This window comes from Vicugna pacos, chromosome 8 (genome assembly GCF_048564905.1).
Source record: "Vicugna pacos chromosome 8, VicPac4, whole genome shotgun sequence".
In the NCBI taxonomy this organism is placed as follows: Eukaryota; Metazoa; Chordata; class Mammalia; order Artiodactyla; family Camelidae; genus Vicugna; species Vicugna pacos.
In genome coordinates, this window is record NC_132994.1 from 68238761 (window position 1) to 68259256 (window position 20496).

The following is a 20496-nucleotide window of genomic DNA, read 5'->3' on the forward strand; positions in this document are numbered from 1 at the left end:
AAACACTTAGAAAAACTTGTATTATGGAATTTAGATTTATTGTGCCTTTAAAGCGACACACACTGTGCTAGTATTGCAATCTGAATTATCGTAAAACTGACTATTGATTTTAAACATGTGTGGCCTTGGGCTGTTCCGGCACCTTCTTGAGGCCGAAGCAGCCTGGAATGTGAAGCACTACAGAGGGACAGCTGGGGAATTTCAAGCAGAAACTCTGAACGTTTTGCTCGATGGCCATTGATAACATAGGGTAGTTTATAATAAAGGGGTTTTAGAGGCTTCTCAAGATGTAGACGCTGACAGATGCAGTTTTTCTTTGCACGTTCAGCGCCACTGCCACCATCACTGTCATCTCCCATTCGTTCAGTCCTTCCTTCACTGACTCAGTGGATATTTTTTGAGTGCTCACCATGTGCCGGCCACTTTTCAAGTACTAGACTTAACAGTCAGCACTTCTAACAAGGTCTCTGCTCTGTGGAGTCTGCATTTTCAGGCAGGCCTTTATTAAACAACGTGCATTATTTTACTTAATCCTTACAAGAACCTGTGAGGCAGGTCATAGTATTATCCCCATTTTACAGATTGGGAAGCCGAGAAGTTAAGTGATGTGTCCAGTGTCCCACAGCAGGGTCTGAGGTCAGGGCAGGGGGACTCTGCTGCCTGGGCCCTGAGCAGTTCTGCTGACCCCGGGGACGATGTCTGGGTAGCAGACGAGTTGCACGTGTCAGTTGTACATTCGTGTGGGTTTCCAGCGTCATGTGGGAGGTAAAACCTTCAAACCATGGCAGTTTGGGGTCTGAAGGTCAGCCGTGCAAGCTTTGTCTTCTCTGGGCTAATTCGGAAGCATTTGGTTTCAGAAACAGATTTACTAGATTTGTGCCTTTTGAGGAAATGGGGAGGAAAGTCACTCCTCCCCATAATATTTCTTTGGATTTTAGGGATTTCACGTGAATATTTCGCAGGCTTCCTTTTCTTTTGTATCATATTCATCTACGACATTTTTGCAGCAGCATTACTCAAGTTCTGTCGGGCTTTTTGCCCATGTTATTTGAAGTATTTCGTTTCCGTCAGAAACAGCAGACTGAGAGCTCTTTCAGCAGCTGAGCATATTGTGGAGGTTTTTGCTCAGTTGTATAATTTCCTCAAAGGTGGATGTTTGTATTTGTGAGAGATTACATCATCTTTTGGAATCTTATTTGGATAAAAGTAGTTTATGTTTTTAGCTTTTATTATTATTACTATTATATATGTGTGTGTGTGTGTGTGTGTGTGTATATATTTACATGCACACACACATATTTATATATATACACACACATCTTAACCAGATGAAGCCCTTAGAATTGACTATAGATTATCAATAAAGAATGACACTTAATGGGATATTCTTTACGCTTCATTGTGTGTTTGACCTCAAAAGGGAACCTATGGAAGGAGTTGAGTTTTTTGATTTTTAAGCAGAGAGGTTATTTCTGAGAGTTCTTATTTCTCTGGAAATTGTGTTTTTAATGTCAGGTTTTCTTATAACTATTTATAGACTAGTACATCCTGACGTATATTTTTCTTTGAGATAGACGTTATTATCCGCCCCCTTTTACGATGCAGGTAATGGGATTCAGGAGGCTTGTACGTTACTAAGAGATGGATGACTAACTCACGTCTACTGTGACGCCTGAGGTATTTCCACATTTTGTGGCCTGTTTTTTTTTTTATTAATTATGATTTGTCACGTGACAGAAGAGTATAAGATATCATGTCCTTCATTACAATTAGATTAGCAACAGTTTTTGCTTAGCCTCGGCTAGGCATATTGTAAAACATGGTGTTTTTTAAAAATTTCAGCTTTACTGAGGTGTAATCGACATATAAAATGATAACATAAAGTGTACATTGTGGAGATTTGATACATGTTTATTGTGACAGGATAACCCCCCCATCTAGTTAATTAGCACATCTCTCATTTCACTTTTTGTGTGTGTGAGAACGTTGAAGTTCTATTTTGAATGTAGAGCTGTGTTACCAGTTATAGTCACTGTGTTACACATTAGATCCTCAGACCTTATCACCTTGTAGCTGAAAGTTTGTACCTTTGACCAGCCTTTCCCCATTTCCCCCACCCTGGCAACCACTTTCTTCTTTTTCTGTGGCTTTGACTGCGTGTTTGTCTATGTATGTATGTCATTTTCCCCAACCTTTTATTAAGAAATTTTGCAAAAATACAGAAGTCCACAGAATTGTATAGTGAACAATAAACCCACCACTTGAATTCTGTAACTGTTAACATTTTGCTGTATTTGCATTTACATGTGTCATTTTGCATTGTGTGTTTGAGGACAGAGTTCTTCTTAAGTAGTAATTTACATAATTCTCAGAGATCTTTGCCAAGGAATTCAATTTTAGCTGCCTGTTAACACACATGTCCTGTTGTATTATTATGTCAGAATGATGGATTCGAAAGATGAGTCTAGTTTTACGGTGTGGAGATACGCTGGTTTTGGGGTAATTTTAGGATGGAGTACTCAGTGGAGAGTATTTTGCTGTAGTTGCATGAAGTTGAAAAAAACTTGAAAAATCTGACATAGTTTGAAACCCCAAGTGACCCTATAAATTCATAGAATTAAAGTTATTTGGGTGACCTCAGTGATAAAAAAATGGAACCGGACAATGCAAACCCACTGGAAGTGTCTGAGGAATATTGGTGATAATTCTGTCTCTGGGGCAGTTCTGGCTTAGAGAGATCTACATATGAAATGTCTCAAAAGGTCAGAATTGTCTTAGGAATAATAGGGGCATGCAAACATTTCCACCAGTTTCAGCAGTTTTGTTCCTCTGAGGCCTTTTCCACCCTCAGAAACGTCTCTCTTCAAATTTCCTTCTTTCTGACATAATTCCCCTCTTCCCTTCCCATCTAGGAGCGGTCCTTCCGTCTCAAGTTTGTACAGGAGAAATACGCTGGTTTTTTGCTGGCTGATGTTTTATTTTCCTTTCCTTTTCTTTTTTTAGTAACAGAAGTGATGGGGCTGGATCTCAAGGGACAAGAGCTCAGTGACTTAACAGCACTCTTTCTTCTCCTGTATTTACTCAGGGAATTTTTTTTTTCATACACACATCACCATTTTGGGAATTCCCATGTTTTCTGTTATGTGACTGGGCTTCTGTGGCAACCTTCTGACTTCAGTCCCAGGGGTTGTGGTTATTGGGGTGGCAGGTCCCGGCTCTGCTGCCCACAGCTGACCAGCTCTGTGACTTTGAGCAAGTCATCTGAAGTCTCTGTTTCTTATCTATAAATTGAGGGGATTGGAGTAGCGGATTTTCCAGCACTCTCCACCGGCACTAAAAATTCCTTGGTTCTGGGTTCACTAATTTAAATTTTTACAAAGATTAGACTTTTTTTTTTATTTCTTTTCTAACTCTTGGACTGATGATCTTATGTAAAATCTTATCTTATTTGTCAATTAAGATGAGAAAGTGTATCTTCAAGCATGTACTAAGTACATGGAAATTACATGGAAACAAAACTCTGCTGTATGTGTATGTGTACATAAATATTTATTTTTCATGCAAGGTAAGGAATTAAAAGCTTCTGTCTAAAGTAGAATCTTGTCTTTAATATTAAGTAAGAACCTTGTCTGTTGCATAATATAGATCTATTCATACTTTTTAAATAACCAAAAATGTTCTCTTAAAAAGCTGCCATCGTGTGTTTGTCCAGGACAACTTGGAAACATCTGCTTAGACTATTTTCTTAGACTATAATTTCAGAAATGTGAACACTACAGGGATGTCTTCCTGTTTTCCCACGCAGCCCCCCTCCCCAATAACGCATATAAAATGAGCTGAAAATGTTGTTTGATCTTATTTATTTATTTAATTTTTTTTTTTTTTTGTCAGGGTTGATAACTAGGTTGACTTACTTGTTTTTGGAGGAGGTGCTGGGGATTGAACCCAGGACCCCGTGCATGCTAAGCATGCTCTCTACCACCCAAGCTATACCCTCCCCCTCTCTTTGGGGGATACTTTAAATTGAAGGTCTCCCAGCAAGAGACACAGCAAGACTTAAAAACACTTGAACCTCTGGCCTGTCGCTTTTTATCTTTTAAGGCGATGCAATGCCTAGTTTTGAGGAAATAGGGACCTGTTGGGATACCAGGGACTTTCAGTGTAGGGCACTGTCATTTAGCTCACTTGAAAGCAAATTAACTCCAGCATGGAGCGTGGAGGATGTGTACACCGGATCTTTTGCAAATCACAAAATTATTTTGAAGGGCTGCTCATGAGGCAGGAATTTTTTTTTTATGACTGTAACATTCCAGCTGTGGTTTTGGAGACAGAGTGTTTACTACCGCCCTCAACACAAGGATGGTAGGTGTGCGTTCTGCCTGCTAAAAGGCTTTAAAAAAGCAGCGGAGTCGCCCTTCGAGTGAGGAAAGCTTTATTCAGCAAACTCTGGAGCCAGAGCCATGGTCCCACGGAACTTGGGTGGTAATTCTGGAATGCGGGGCCGACAGTGGCGCAGTCATGGGCGGCCCGGCGGCTCCCGGGCCTGGTGGCAGGCCCGTCCTGGCCGATCGCTGCAGGCAGCCCATGGAAAACCACTTTCTGGTTAAGTCTGCATCATTCTCTTCCACCAATGGAAAAAATTGAACATGATGAGGGTGTGTAGCTAGCAGACAAAAATATATCCAGCATTGCACAGAATCTGTTTTTAGCTCTTAACGGCCGAGCATTTGAAGTGTTAGACGCTGTTTCTTGCCTCCCCATGGGCAGACAGAAGAGCGGGTCCGTGGATGTGTACGTAGACCCTGACTCGGGGAGACCTGGCTGGCTAATTCAAAGAGCTGGAGAAAAACTGCCTACGGCCAAATTTTGGCAAAGGTAAGGTGATAGATGTTTCTTTTCCCTTTCTGCGGTTGAGGCTTCATTTTCTGTGTGAACTAGAAATGTTTCTCGGGAGGTTCCTTTTGGTAATATTTCATCGTGCACTGACTTCTTTGTTTTACATGATTTTGGACTTGGGCTGCACACGTCGCTGTGCATGAGGGCATATTGCCTTTAAATTGGAGTGTCTGTGTGCTGTCACACACCTGTTGGGGATTGATTGCGGCAGCCTGTCCTGTTTTACTAATTAACTCTTCCAGAGCTGATGGTTTATGTTGTGTGGATTTATGTCTCCTGATATCTCAAGAAGGTACCATTTCTCACTCCGATCACGTTGATGCTCTAAGGACTATTACCTTATCTCTACCTTAATTCTTTCAGGGCACGAAGGGAATTGAAAATGTATGCAGAGGTGATATTTTATAGTTTCCTGGTTATTATAGAACTTCATCAGGCCTTAATTTTGAGCTGAGTGAGCCCCTTGGATTAAAGAGTTTCTTTTCCAACCTGTAATTTGATGTTCACTCTCTATTAATGTTTATCCTTAACTTTTGTCTTGAACTCTCTGAAAAAGAAGTGGAATGCTTTGCAATGTGGGTGTGGGAGGACTTTGTTTAAGTAGAGTGATTGATTCGTGGCATCGGCCCTCCGAGGCGGCTCATTCATTAGGCGTTGGTCTGAACTCGAGTTTATCAGCAGGGACTGAGGGGCCTGGCTCAGCCGAGGGCTTCTCTCAGCTCTACATTCATTTGGCCAAGCATGTAATTCTCAGAAAATTGGTAGGTGGAGAGACAGAAATAGGAAGCTTTATTGAAGTCATTGTAACTTGGCAGGTTATTTATAGAATTTCTGGAAAGTAAGTATACTGCAGAGCAGCTGCTGGGGTTTCTCCTAACACGTTTCCGCGTTGCGCTGTGGCCCTCCGTCACACTTAGGGACTCTGAAGCTTTATACTCACTTGCAGTAGAATGAGGTTATGAGTTATTTTCGGGCGGGCGATGAGTGTGCCTCTGCAGCGTGTGTGTCTCCTCTGTGGGTGTATCCTACGTACGTGGTCAATTCCCTCTCTTCCGTTACAGAAATGCCTTTTAGGGGTAGAGGAGCACGAGGGCCCTCCGGGTAGGTCACAATTAACAGAAACGTTGGGAACATTTTACTTGTTACTCTTCCTTCGAATGTAGAAAGCGCGGCTCTGACAGGGCTGGCAACCACTTGGAGCAGGACACAGCAAGTGCGGCCTGCCTTCTCGTGCAGTCAGATTAACACCTGTCAACTACTTTGATGTTTACCAGAGCTTGCAGACAGAAGCTGAGGTCTGTTGAGGAGCTTTACGACCCCAATCCATATCGACACAGTGTTTCGCATGCAGACAGATAACACCTTTCTTTCAGTACTTTAGTGCGGAGGGAGTGACCTGCAAAGCCTTCCCCTTCCACCAGGCCTGATCCAGGATGCCTGGGAGTGGAAGATAAGCGCTGGGCTCCTGGCCAAGACTTTATCCTTCCAAAGTGGTCCTTCACTTAACCACTAAGTGAAACAGATGATTCTGTCTTGGTGGTCCCGGCTGTGATTGAGAAGAGCGTATTCCCCTTTTCCAAGGTTTCAAGTCAGGGCAGGGTCTCTGCAGACTCTTCCTACAGTAGCTGTCGAATGGCTGTAGGAACAACACAGAAGCTGAAAGGGGACAACTCGCGTCCTTTAAATATCTGATGGGTCACTTTTCTATGCCTGTCTGTGCCTCCAGGGTTAGCTCACTTTGTAAGACTCATTTACGTAGAGATAATAAACCACGTTAGTGAGCTCCCTTAGCTCAACTGTCACGTTAAAAAAAAAAAAATCATTTCCTTTTTACCGAACATTCAGAGCAAGGTCTTTTTGGACCTATATTTTAGTTTTAAGTGATAATTTGCATTTTTTCAGTTGAGATTAAGGGTACTTTCAAAAAGGACCAAGGTAAAAATGGCTTATCTGAAACAAGTTTCTACTGTATAGCACAGGGAAATATATTCAAGATTTTGTGTAGCTCACGGTGAAAAAGAATACAAAAACGAATAGATGTATATATTCATGTATGACTGAAAACCTGTGCTGTACACCAGAAATTGACTCAACCTTGTAAACTGACTATAACTCAATAGAAAAAAAATGGCTTATCTGGAAAGACTAAAAAAAAGATAAAGGTATGAAATTGAAAGAAAAGCAATGATTTTAGAGATAGGGAAAAGGAATAATAATAGTAGTAGATAAATCTGAATTTCTGACTGTTGACACACAGAGGTACTAAACACTGTGTTTATAAGAGTTTGAATTTTAGTAATGTTGGGTGGAGTGTCTTTGATTACTCAGTCCTGTCTCAGATGGACTCACAAATTGTAGGAGGCATTAATGTCAGTGTCCCAGGAATACGTCGTGCACTCTATTGTCAGCTATTTATAGTCCACAGTATTGTAGAGCTGAAAAGGGGCCTAAGGTGGTTTTTCAAATGGGAAAACTGAAAACCCACAGAATGGAAGTGGCTTGTCCAAAGTGACTGAGAGGGTAAGTTTCTGAGCTGGGACGTGATCCAGGTATCTTGTTAGTCTTTCTCTACGCTGTCTTTTTCTTTATTTGGGATACTATAGCACATCCTGATGTAGCTTTATAAATTGATAGGTAGCGACATGTATATGTGTGCATATACACATATGTGTATACATACACATCCATTTTCCTCCCTCCCTTTCTTCCTTTTTTTCATCGATTTACAGACCTACTTACCGACTTACCAAACCAACCTAGTTTAAAGCTATAGTCAGAGAAAGACAAAGACTTGTTTTTCTTGGCTGCTGGTGAAGTTCAAAGCCATACGCGCAGTTGGTGGTCATTGATGCTAGAGAGAATTTTAGGTGCCTGTGTGTTTACCTATGTGATAAGACAGCTTTGACTAGACTTCATCTACCGACCTCTTCCTGTTTCAGCTTTAGATTGAGAGTTTTTTTTCCATGATCCCATTCTGATAGAAGACTGCCGTTTTCGTTAGTTCTGTGCCTGACAGCAGAGTTCTCTGGGAGGGAACAGAGACAGCAGATGAACTTTAGCTTCAGTGCCAAGGTAATGTGAGGGCCTTTTGGAAAAACAAACTTCATATATAAAGTGATAGACGAAGTCATCATTTCGTTCTAGGAAAGCGATGTGGTAAGTGCTGCAGACAGTGTCAGGAGGAAGTTGATCCAGGGCGTTCCTGAAACGTAAATAAAGGTTTACAAATCCTGAGTATCTCAGGACAAAACTGGAAAGGGAAAATGATCCCCGTCCTGTTTTTGTACTTGGCCGTGACCCAACTCTCGTTGCAGAATTGTTGGAGTAGGGCTTCTGGGATGGGGTTGTGAAGGACGGCTAAAGAGATGCAGAGTGTATGGTCTGGGAAAGACAAAAACTATACTATTAAAGCCAATGAAAAGAAACTCTAAGTGGAGAGAATGAAAATACACTTGCTTTCAAGTCATCTGTAGCCTCTCCTGGAAGGTGGAGTGACAAGTGGAAGGAAACATTGTGCACAGACAGCCATAAGCCAGGAAAACCCATGATATCAAGAGGTAGTAGAGAGTAAACAGCTTCTTGAAAGGTGTGCGTACATTCAGGGGACACACACACACACATTCACATGTATGTATCTGCATCTAGACTGCATTGGTAATTGATAGGATGATCACAAATAAATCAAAAGTTAAACACACAACAATAACCCAGAAGTAACTGGAACCTAGCAAAAGCCTTCATGTAACCATTTTCCCCCTACATGTGACTTACAGGGGAGAGAAAAGGGAATTGTAGGCAGATACAGTGATAAGTAACATGCTAAGGAATGCCTTGCTAGAGCTGGTGCCCTCTTGTCCTCATGCCTTTCCATACGTGTATATTATTAGTTCTTCTCAGATGTTTTTCTGGAGTTTCCTTAATAGTTGAAGGTCTTTGCTCAAGGGCCAGTGCCCTCTCTGGTGCGTGAGCAGGCGTGGGAGGAAGCCTCCTTCCCCTTTGGCTACTGAAGGACAGCACTAGAGTTGCCCTTTCTCCTGCGGCAGCAAATTCTCTCCAGTCATTTCCCTTCACAAGCTGGGATTTCTCCCAAAGACAGACACACAGACAGACACACACATACATACATATCCCCCAGTCCTTATTTTTTTGGGGATTCCTAGCTACCATCTGATTTTCTGTTCTTTATAGTGAAACTCCTTGACGAGCTATCTCTCTTTGCCATCTTCAGTTTCATTGACCTCGTCCTCAGACACACTCCAATTTCCAGCCTTCTCCATCTGGACTCTGCTCTGGTCAAGTTCACCGAAAGCCTCCCCAGCTCTGTTCTCAGCTGTCAGTATTTGAACCATCAGAAGCATTTGATACTTGCTCCTGGTCTCCTCCCTGAAAAGCCCTGTCCCCGTGGACTTTGGGGCAGCATGTCCTTTTGGTTTCCTGTTCACTTGATTGACTGACCGCTACTTCTGTGTCCCCCAATTTCTTGACCTCTTCGCATTGGAGTGCCCCGGGGCTGCTTGGGTGTCCCTTTGTTTACTTATTCCTTCGAGGAACTCATCCAGTGTATGTTTTTTTTTAATATTATTTATTTTTATTTATTTTATTTTTTTGTCAGTGGAGGTACTGGGGAGTGAACCCAGGACCTTGTGCATGCTAAGCACACGCTCTAACACTGAGCTCTCTCCTCCCCACCACAGTGTATGTTTTAAATGCCATCCTCACATGGGTGATAGCAAATCTGTACCTCAGACCCATCTCTCCCTTGAACTCTGGGTTCCTAAATCCAACTGTCTGCTCAGTGTGGGCACTCTGATGTCCACCAGACATTTCCCACCCCGTCTTCCTCCCAAGCCTACTCTGCCGCCTCCATTCTTCCAGAGCATTAGACTGAAGGTTGTGGGGTCATCCTTGGCCTGTCACCACTTGCTCCCATCCACCTGGGACTCCTGTTGGGTCTCCCTTCCCCTGTTCCAGACTCAGACCACTCCCCACCCGTCCCACCTGAGTCCAGCCCACAGCACCTCTCACCTGAAATACCCTCCCAGCTCAGCAGGCCCTGGCCCCCACCTTGCTGCTCACAGGGCAGCCACGGGGGTGCTTTTGAAATATGCCCGCAGTGACGAGCCCCCTCTGTTCACCCCCCTCTAATCATGGCTTTCAATCTCAATGTCACAGCCAGTGTCCTTGAAGTCCCTTCGGGCTGCACCCTCCGGCTCCTTGTCCCCTCTCTGACCCCCTCAGCTGCCCCGGCCTCCTGCCCGTCCACCTCTTAGGGTGTCTGCACTTCCCGCCTTCTGTTTTGAATGTTCTTTCCCCGGAATCCACATGGTCTCCCCTCTTGCCAGTCCTTGCTTAAATGTGACCTGTCAGTGAGGCCTTCTTTATCCTCTTTCTAAACTTAGAGCCCCCTCCCGCTTCATTGCCTTTTCCCCTCTGCCCCTTTATTTATATTTTTTGCTTAAGTATTTATCTTCTAATACATAATTTATTTCCTTTGTTTACTGTGCAGCCTCCCCACTCTAATATAAGCTCCATGAATGGGGTTTTTTGGGTCGGGGGAGGTCTGTTTATTGGTATGTTCCGGGGCCTAGAATAGTTCCTGTGCGGACTGGTTGCTCAGTGAACATTTATTGCATTATTCTGTGGAAATGTGTCCTGCTCAGGCTATCTGATGTTGTGGCCAAAGCAACCTAATGTAAATGCTGAATATTGTTGAACTCCTGTATTTATCCTATGATATGTGTTTCTTTATTATGGAAGCAGTGTTTGAATTGCTTAGCCTTGGATGAAACTGAAACTTGAGGACGATTCCCCTCGGTTATTCTGCGGCTTTCAGTCCCTGCCGCCAACACACACACTTGGTCTTGGCCATCACCGCGTCCCGTCCCCACAGCCTTCAGGAGGCTATGTTCTGAGTTATAATTGATACTTAGAATAATGAACATGCAGCTTCAACTTTCACGAGAACACAATTCTCATTTGTGCAATGTTCTTTGTAAGGCAGTAGAACAGAATAACTGCATTTTAATGTTGAAGTTCCTTAGGTAACTCACAATTTTGGTTTTTCGTTTCATTCTCGTGTCCCATCCCCAGCTGTGGACGTCTTTGCTCCTCGGAGAAGGGGCTGCCTCTACGGAAAGGGATTTATGACAGGGGCATGGATCACAGCCATCCTTCTAAACGAGGAGTCTGAAAGCTAAATTATACTTTTTTTTTGAAAGATATGGAATATTTTCAGATTCAGAAAGTACAGAAAAACATTAAAATTATATTGATGTGATGCACATGTTAAAAAAAATTAAATCCAGGTTGGATGCTGACCTTTGCCCCTTAGTGATCTTGGTCAATTTATTTAATCCCTGGAGGCTAATATTCCCTTTCCTGTAAAACAGGGATGATTATGGAAGCTGTCAGGGCTCTTGTGCCGGGTAACCCTGGCACACAGCAGCTCAGGATGTATTAAACGCTTCCCCCTCCGTCTGCTGCTCCCACTTGAGGTTTCGAAAGTTTTAAATTCCTGTAAGTTATGAAATTTAAACTATACGTACTAACACTATTCATTTTTTCCTTCAAGTTTCTGTGAAGTTACTAGCTAAAATCTTATCAGGTTTGTTATGAATAATAAATGATTTATGGAAAAGTCCAGCAGTGATTGGTTTAATTTTAGCTGCAGGTCCAAGAACAACTTACATTGTGGCTTTAAGACATAGACTTACAGAAAGGAATGCTGAAATCGGACTGCCAGCCGAGCTGGAGTAGAAAAGTTACACGTTTATGAGGGTGAGGAAAGTCCTATTTAAATGAGGGGAAAAAATGTGTGGTTTAAAGCTGTTCCTTTTTCAACTTAAATGGAACAGTGTATAATGAGGAGATACCTTGCCAAGAATAACCGGGCACAATGACCACGGTATATTTTGGTCACAGAGTAGACTGAGGTTGAGGGGTGTGATGCTTGCTTCTGATTTGCTGGAGCACATGCCTTACAGACGGGCTCCCAGTCAGGGAGAAGCCGTGTGGTTATATCCTGGGATTCCAGTGCGTGATCTTGTGTTTCAGTTTTGGCGTGGAACTTGGGAGGTACCTGCCCGTGTCTGAATTCGCTTGTTATGGAATGGCTCATGTTCCTAAAATTTAAAAAAGCGAGTTTATTTAGAGTCACGTGGACGGTTTTGAATTTCATGTCCTTCAAAGGTACAAGAAAGGGTTGTTCAAAAGTTGTGCTAACCATTTTGAATCTCGTGAATCTTTGGTTCTGGCAGTCACCAAAGCTGTCCAAGGTGAACAGAGACCAAGATGTTGGCCAAATTGTGGATGAGACTTGAAGTACACTTGGGAGAAAATGCACAGTAGGGGAGGAGGAGGCTATAGCTCAGTGGTAAAGTATGTGCTTAGCATGCACAAGGTCCTGGGTTCAATCCCCAGTACCTCCATTAAATGAGTAAGTAAATAAACTTAATTGCACACCCACCCCCCCACCCAAAAAAATCACAGAGTGGAATTCAACATCTGATATTAAAAAAAAAATCTGTGCTACTGGATAAAAGTGTATGAGATACATTTTGACAATTTCTGAAAGAAAAAGAAGACAGAAGTTTTATCTTTACACAGACCCTTTTATTTTAGACTATGTTAATTCTATAATTTTTATTGAAAAGATGATTTAAAAAAATATCCTTGGAATATTTGCAGTTTCTGTGATGGCTCAGCTGTAGCTGGGCCGCTCAGCTCACTGACGTTCCAGAAACATACCAGTAATATTTGTGGGAGGGTTGGTCTCGCCACCTCGCCCATAAACTCACTGCTGTTAAAGTTGTTGTGAGCTCACCTATTGGTTCCACTAATGTTTCATGATAATAACCGCTCCCCCTTCCACCACCAGCTGATAAGCCCCTTGGGGGAAGGGATCAGATCATACATCGCTGTTGTTTCTTTCCTGGTGCCCAGCACACAGGTGGGCATATGAGAGGGTCTGCAAAATTCATATTGAGTTGGTGAGTGGGACTCTTATTTCAGTTCAGTTCCCCAAGTTTCTGCCAACACTGAGAACATTTTCTTCTCTGGCCTGGTGATGCTTTCCACTCTAATCTTTGAGCTGTTGCTGACCGTGGACACCTTCCCAGATGGTGTCCCAGTGTCCCTAGGAGATGGTTCGCACTGTGTTGCTTCTGGGGACGGTGGGGGAGGGCATGAGGGTGATGGCTGTGACTGTCAGTCTCCTGCATCCCCCCTCCCCCGCTTCCCTCTTCCTCCTCGTCCCTCTCAGTGTTGTCCTCGACACTTGTGCTCAGCCCCTGCTCCCTTGTCCCCTCTCCTGAACAAGCTGGGGGCTTCCCCCTTCCGTTTCATTCACTTGTTGATTCAACCACTTACAGATCCAGCAAGTGGTTTTGGAGCACCCGGGTCTGCAGACGCACCATTTCCTGTGCCTTGGCCTGTCCTCTCTTTCTCTAGCAGGCTCCCACGCATCCTCAAGGCTCAGTTCTGCGGCTACCTTCACGGGGTCATTTTAATTTTCATAGGAAGAATTTGAATGTCCAGTGAAAGTTCCTCTCGTATGGTAGACTGCAGAAGGGCGAGGACCCCGGGCCTGACGTGTGGGGCTTAGATCTGCTTGGTGTTGATGGGGAGTCCTTTGCTCTCACTCTTCTTGTCTCCAGAGAAAGTGCTTGCCTGGGGCAGTGAGTTTTTGAATGTTTCGAGATTCTGTAGACTTTGGTTGTTCCTTGGTCTTGTTAAAATGGATGTACCGTTCTGACGAAACTGCCACGTGCGGGTCAATGGGCCATTGGTTTCAAGCTCTTTTCTTGAACCGTTACTCGAGAAGACAGAATTTTGCCTCCCAACCCAGTTTACAGGCAAACATACGAGCACACAGACAAAAAATGTAGTGCCATAAAACAATTTTTACCCTAACTGGGACACAGTCCTCTATTTTCCATTTTATTATATTCTCTGCTGCTTTTCTTCTCTTCCCTTTCCTTTTTTTCCTCTTCTCTTCCATTCTATTCATTTAAAAATACTGGTATCAAGTCATTAAATGAATTTCATGACCTAACAATGGGCCATGAACCCATAGTTGGACACACACTTCCGTAAGCAGTGCTGCAGATGTTAAAATGTTTATAAAAACAGGTGTGAGTGCCGAGACCCGACTTGCGAGAAATTGGCTGAGGAAGGTGATGAACTGTGCAGAAAGCTGGGCTATTGTCTCGGTGGAATTTATTGCTTTTCCCCTGGTGAGTACCAGTCGTGCCTGCCAAGGGAGAGAGCCTGTTCCTGGCTGCAGATTGGTTTGTCCATTCATCTGTTAATATGCATTTGGAAGGAGTCCTGCTGAATTGAAATAGACCCAATGGGGCCCCACAATGAATGCTTGGCTTTTGAGGCCCTTAGCGGCAGCCTGCTTTCTGCCCACTTCATTTGTAAGGATTATTCTCCCTAAGCACTATTCCTATGGAGACCAGATGTTCCTTTTGCCTGCTGCTTTATACAGATTGTGTCCAGGTTTTCTTACGATGAGCAACGAGCTCCTTCAAGTTGTGGCGTTCATGCCTTCGGAGTGCCGTTCATCGACACGAGACGAGACAAGCAAGTTGGGGCAATATTTGTAGAGTTTGTTAGTAAGCTGGGACTGTTGCCGGAGCTTGAATGGTTTTGTTTTAGATTTTTAGGCGTATTTGTTCTTGTATTTGAGTGTTTTTAATGAGGGAAGCAGTAAGACTTTAAGGCCGTCTTGGCACTAATGACATATGGGTCAAATAATCATTTGCTGTAGGGACTGTCCTGTGTGCTTGTAAGACGTTTAGCGGCATCTCTGAGCTCTGTCCACTAGGCGCCAGCAGGCCAGTTGTGACAACTTGAAAGTGCCTCTAGATACGGCCAAATATCCCCGGGGGGCCAAGATCGCCTTGCTTGAGAATAACCATGTTAAGGTCATGCCAGTTGATCAGTGAGCACTTAGGTTGTTTTCTTACGTTTTCTAACATGATTATCTAATAAGATAAACACAAGGCTTGTGTCATTGTTTTTGCTGATATTTGACATGTCTGACAAATTAGAGAGTTTTATGTGTTGTAATTATTTGGGGAATTGATCAAAATCAGACAAGTGCTGGCAGTAGAACTGGAAAAATTCCAAATGTGTGTGTGTGTGTGTGTATATATTATATATAAAACATATGTAATAATGTACTTAATTAATAGTTAATAAAGTATATGGGACAGCAGACTATTATAATAAGATCTGATATCATAGAACACCAAATTAAATTGATAGCTAAGAATTAATAATAGTACTGTATATGTGTGCTGCGTTTCAGTTTTTTATTTGGTTTCACGTATCTTTCCACACTCGATACTCAGTCTATGAAGTAGGTAGGACAGATATTTTTATCTCTCAAGTTGCAAATGGAGAAAATGAGATTCAGAAAGCATAAGTAATTTGCCCTAAGACTCACATGCTATTTAAGAGATGGAAGCAGGTCTCAAACCCAAGTTCTGTGACAAAAACCAGACCAGGATTCTGAGATTTGTCTCCAACAATGATCGAAGCGCCCCACAGCCACCCACTCCTAAATAAAGGGAACCAAGTAGATATTGTTAGTGGTGAATGGTTAGGCCTTTTCTTAACCTTTCCCCCCCCAGCTCTTGTCAGTATCTGAAATGTTTGCCTCTTCCAACGATGAAGCTCCTATTTCAGTATAAAAATCTTTCTGAGATGATGTGAGAAGCCTTGTTGCTATCTCATGGTTGATAGAACTTGAGCCACCCTTCCCTGCCTTGCCCAGCCATAAATCTGGCTTTTGTGCAGTGTCCCCACGCCCCTGGTCTGCTCACCATCACCATTCAGCCCCCACCCTGCTCACAGCACCATCTGGTCAACTGGGGTTGCTTCTCAGGTCCCTGGTGTCACTCCATCTGGGCAGCCGGCGCAGGCAGAGACAAAGCAGAGTGGGAGGATTTTACTTTCCTTTGCTATAAACTCTAGGCTTCACGGAAGTGGGGGCTTTGGCAGTCTGACCCGCCAGTCCAAGGCAAATGAAGAAAAGGTAAATCTTGAAGTTTTCTCCTAAAAGCTGTTTTGCTGTGGGATTCAGTAGGTCACAGCGGCTGCCGAGATTGTGATGACGTATTTGTGAAATTCCTCCACACTGCTGGACGTTTCTGGGGTGGTCATGAATGCAATTTAAAAAAAGAAAAAAAAAACCTTCCATTCTTATTTGTGATTTTAGCTTAAAAAGCTACATAGCACATTCATAAGATGGGGGATTGGAAGGAAATGTAGAAAATGAAAGACAAAGATTGTTTTTATGTTTGAGACAGTGATCAGTGTTTTAAAATTCCAATATTTTGTTATAATTATCCAATAAATAAATAATTGTAAAAAAAAAGTGTATACACAGCATAGCATATTTGTAAAGTACACACAGTCTTGGCACCATTTCATTTATTCCAGAGTGACTTGACATAAATTATCTCTTGGTCAGCTGTGGACCTCACTGTATGTTAGTTGTGTACCTGATACATATTACTGCAGGTTAGGGTACCCAGTGTGCCTTTTTTTTTTTTTTTTTCCGACTGGGGGCTTTTCACTATTTCTCTTTTTTTAAGTTCACAGGAAATCTGTTATTTTGATATTTTCAGCCTGTTATCAGTTTAAAAAGTTTTAAACTTGAATTGCAGAAAATCTGAGCTATTTATTCTATTGCTTTCAGACAAAAATCACAGCTGAAGCATAACAGGTAAGTATCTGTTCAATTTGCCAAACTCCTCAGGGACAATTCTAAAGCTTCCCTCAGAGATTTACCCTATGCTGTCAATAAATTCCTCATAAATACTAGATAAATTCTCCCTGCTACAGTTTAAGGCTGTTTTCCCTCTGCAGGATTGACTAGAGATGTTGAACAGCTGTCAGCATCACCCGCATGGCAGGACACACATTGATCCCACCTTTTGGCTTTTCTCTAGGCAGAGCTGTGTTAATTACTGAGATGTTTCTGTGTGGGTTTATACATCAGTTTTTCAGTCAGACACCGTTGAGGATGATTATCACTCTAAGTTTGTGCTCAGATCATCCTTCTAACGTGTGAAGTTGCTTACATTCAATTCAACAGGTGTTTGTTAAATGCTGCTGTGAGCCGCAGATCTGCAGGCCTTCGTGGATAGTGCCTGGGAAAGACAGGGTCCAGGGCTATGTGTTATGAAATTTACAATTAAGCTATTTAACGTCCAAAGGAGTAAGACAAGTTGAGGTTACAGTCTGCTTCTAGGGCATGAGCTTCTAACCTGTAGCCATTAAAGAAAAAGTTTTTTCAGTTATAATTTTTTTAAATAGAGGTAGAGGGGGTTGAACCCAGGACCTCTTGCGTGCTGAGCATACATTCTACCACTGACTTACATGCCTCCCCTTTAACCTGCAGCCATTCTGCACCTTTGAATCCCCACCTCCATGTGTCCTTAAGAGAGGGGCTAACACCCCTCTCTCATGGGCAGCTTTGTGCTGCTGGGCTGGGGGCTTGAGCCAGTGCTGTGTGCACTCATCTTGGGCCCACGATCCTTGCATCAGAAGGGCCTGACAAAGAGGGGCGGCCGCTGAGGGAGCCACCCAGGAGCCTCCCACCTACGGGTCATCAGTGGACCTTGGTCTTGATGAAGGTAAACAATCGCAAGGCTTGTCCCGTCAGCTCACTGTGTGATGTCTCATCCGCAGCAGCCCAGGGCCTCTCTGGCCATTTTTAGTTCCTACATTATAAAGCGTAGCCAAGAAAAGACTGACAACTCAGGTTTCTAACTTTCAAAAATCTCTGAGGTTCTTGTGGTCCAGCTCACATGTCAGAGATGTCAGGGGGCCACTTTTTAGGGAAAACTCAACCAGTGGCTATTCTGTCTTTTTGATATTTGGGAGAACCGGCCATGGAAAGGTGTGGTCAGTAACTAGAAGGTCTTGTGAATTAGGTGCTGGCCTCAGTCGAGCTGTTAGATCTTCTGCTGATGCCTAAGTGGGAAATCTTTTTGGCTTTTTTTTCTCAGTTGAAAATGTATGTGTGTGGATTGTCCTAGATCAACTTGTGTTTTTTGGCCTTACTGGAGATAAACTTAAGTGCTTAGGTGGTGGCAGGGCTTCATTAACTCTTAAAGTCACTATCGAACCCTCCGAAGAAGCTATACAAGTGGCTAATAAGCCATAAAAAGATGCTCAACATCATTAATCATCAGGGAAATGCAAATCAAAACCCACAATAAGATATCATCTCACAGTGTAGGATGGCCGCTATTTAAAAAAAACAAACTGAAAATCACAAATGCTGGTGAAGATGTAGAGAAATTGAAACCTTGGGTACTTTTGATGGGAATGTAAAATGGTACAGCTGCTATGGAAAACAGGATGGTGGCTCCTCAAAAAATCAAAAAATAGGATAACTGTATGATCCAACAATTCCACTTACATTTACCCAAAGGAATTGAAAGCAAGAGTCTCTAAGAGATATTTGTATACCTTGTAGCAGCATTTTTCACAATAGCCAAGAGGTGGAAAGCAGTCTCGAAGTGTCTATTTACAGATTAATGGATAAATAAAATGTGTATACATACAGTGGAATATTATCCAGTCATGAAAAGGAAGGGCATTCTGACACCAGCTCCAAGACAGATGAGCCTTGAAGACATTATGCTAAGTGAAATAAAACCAGTCACAAATGACAAATACTGCATGATTCCACTTACGTGATGTACTTAGAGAGGTCACATTCATCAAGACAGAAAATAGAATGGTTTTACCAGGAGCTGAGGAAATGGGGGAGTTATTATTTAATAAGAATAGAGATTTTTGCAAGATGACAAGCCTTCTAGAGATGGATTGTGTAACAGTGTGAGCATGCTTCACACCACTACCTTTTCGCTTTACGATGGCTCAGATGGTAAATTTTATGTTATGTGTATTGTATTTATTTTTTATTTTTAAAGAGGGGAAAAGTCACTATTGAACCCTTACGCCTCTGCTCCCTGTGTCGGCAGAGAAAATAAAGGTGTTGTGTCCAGCAGTGAGCCCTGCCAGGTGGCAGCACCCCCCCAGCCCATCCTCTTCCCCTCAGAAGTGGGCCTCCTGCCTCTACTCGTGCGGCGGGGCCCAAACAGGTGCTGGAGAAAACCTTTTCCAGATCATCTATGGGGTCAGCTATGTAACACAAGTTATTTGAGCCAAGGACCGTTTCCCTGTGACTCTACACTTGGGGCTTTGTTCTGCTGCTTCGTCAAACAGGGAACAGTGACCTGTTCTTGCCATGTCAGGACGATGCTCCTGTGATCTTGTCAGGGCGGCGGGTCTGAGAGTTGCGTTCTGAGTGGTGGTGACAGATGAGCCCTGGCTCTCGGCCACCCTTTCACCTGCTCTCCCCTGAAACAAAGGCATGCATTTGACGGCAGGCAGACCGTGTGGATGGAGATAGAGGCCTTTGCAAGGTTGGGTGAACAGTCCTGGCCTCTTTTCATCTTCCAAACCACCCTGATGAATCCTGGAGCTCACAGGCATTTATTTTGTCTGGGATTCTGGACACCCATGTTTCTGCAGATAATTCACATTAAAGCTTTGCATTTACTTACTTTGACTGAGTTTTCTCATAGTTCTGGTTTTCAGGATCGTTTCGTGGACTCACTGCCCACTCCTGTTCACCATGCTGCCTTGCCCCCAGGACCCTGTCAAGTCGAGTGACCATTGACCTCCCCCAGGGCACCAACGAGACTGCAGGTAAATCCGGCTTATGTGAGCTGTGGTTCACATCCAGTTGTACAACTGGGATTTAGGTGGTTAGTAAAGTTTAACTATTTGTCCCTGTTATTGGAGTCATTTTTTTTTCTTTTTATATTCTTTTTGTTGTTGTTGTTTGGATTTGGAGGAGGGGGTGATCAGGTTTATTTATTTACTCATTTTAAATGGAGGTACTGGGGATTGAACCCAGGACCTCACGTATGCTAAGCATGCGCTCTACCACTGAGCTCCGACACCAACCCCCCACCCCCGGGGTTGTTTGTGTCTTAACCTGTGCTTGATAACTGCCACCAAAGAAATGTCAGCCTGCTTGACTTGTTTTGTGGCTGTACGTTCTTAGGCAGAAAAGAATTAAAATGACAAACCTACTAAATATATTTGGAAACATATCTGGAGCTATCGCCTTCAACTTGCCTCAAACAATGATCTCCTGGTTAGAATGAAAGCCTGAGGGGGGGAGGCTTGGATCAAGGTTCACCTTGAATCTGGCTTAGCTAATAGACTCATTGAGCAAATTGTGGTTTTAAAGGGAATTGAAAGAATCTAACCTTTTTTTTTTTCAGATACCCACATTCTAACAAGTCAGCTTCAGACTTTTTTCTCTCATCATGCTCTAAAGTGAGGACCCTTAATGACTTCAGGAAAGCTCTAGAGATTAGTTTAATTAAAATGTTTTTCTGTCCCAAAGGAGAGCTTTTATTTTCCCCTTGCCCCCCTTTTTAATCTGTGCCTAGTTTTTGAGAACTTCCAGTCCTTGCCCTCTGAGGTGTTCGTACTCTGTGGGATGCACGAAAGTTCTAACACAGTGTGGTACCTGGAGTCATGTTATTACAAATGGGG

At 43.1% G+C, this 20496-nt stretch overlaps 1 protein-coding gene across 8 annotated transcripts in view; it reads left to right on the forward strand.

Moving 5' to 3' along the window:
- The window catches only part of TIAM2 (TIAM Rac1 associated GEF 2), a 205950-nt gene that overhangs the window by 85444 nt on the left and 100010 nt on the right, over nucleotides 1–20496 (forward strand). For 5 of the 8 annotated variants that reach the window (XM_072966082.1, XM_072966079.1, XM_072966080.1 and 2 more), the window contains one exon: nucleotides 19512–19635. The gene's annotated coding sequence lies outside the window, so the exon portion shown is untranslated. Of the gene's footprint in view, nucleotides 1–4444; nucleotides 4876–19511; nucleotides 19636–20496 lie in introns of those variants that run through there. The other 3 variants (XM_072966083.1, XM_072966085.1, XM_072966084.1) reach the window with 2 other exon arrangements.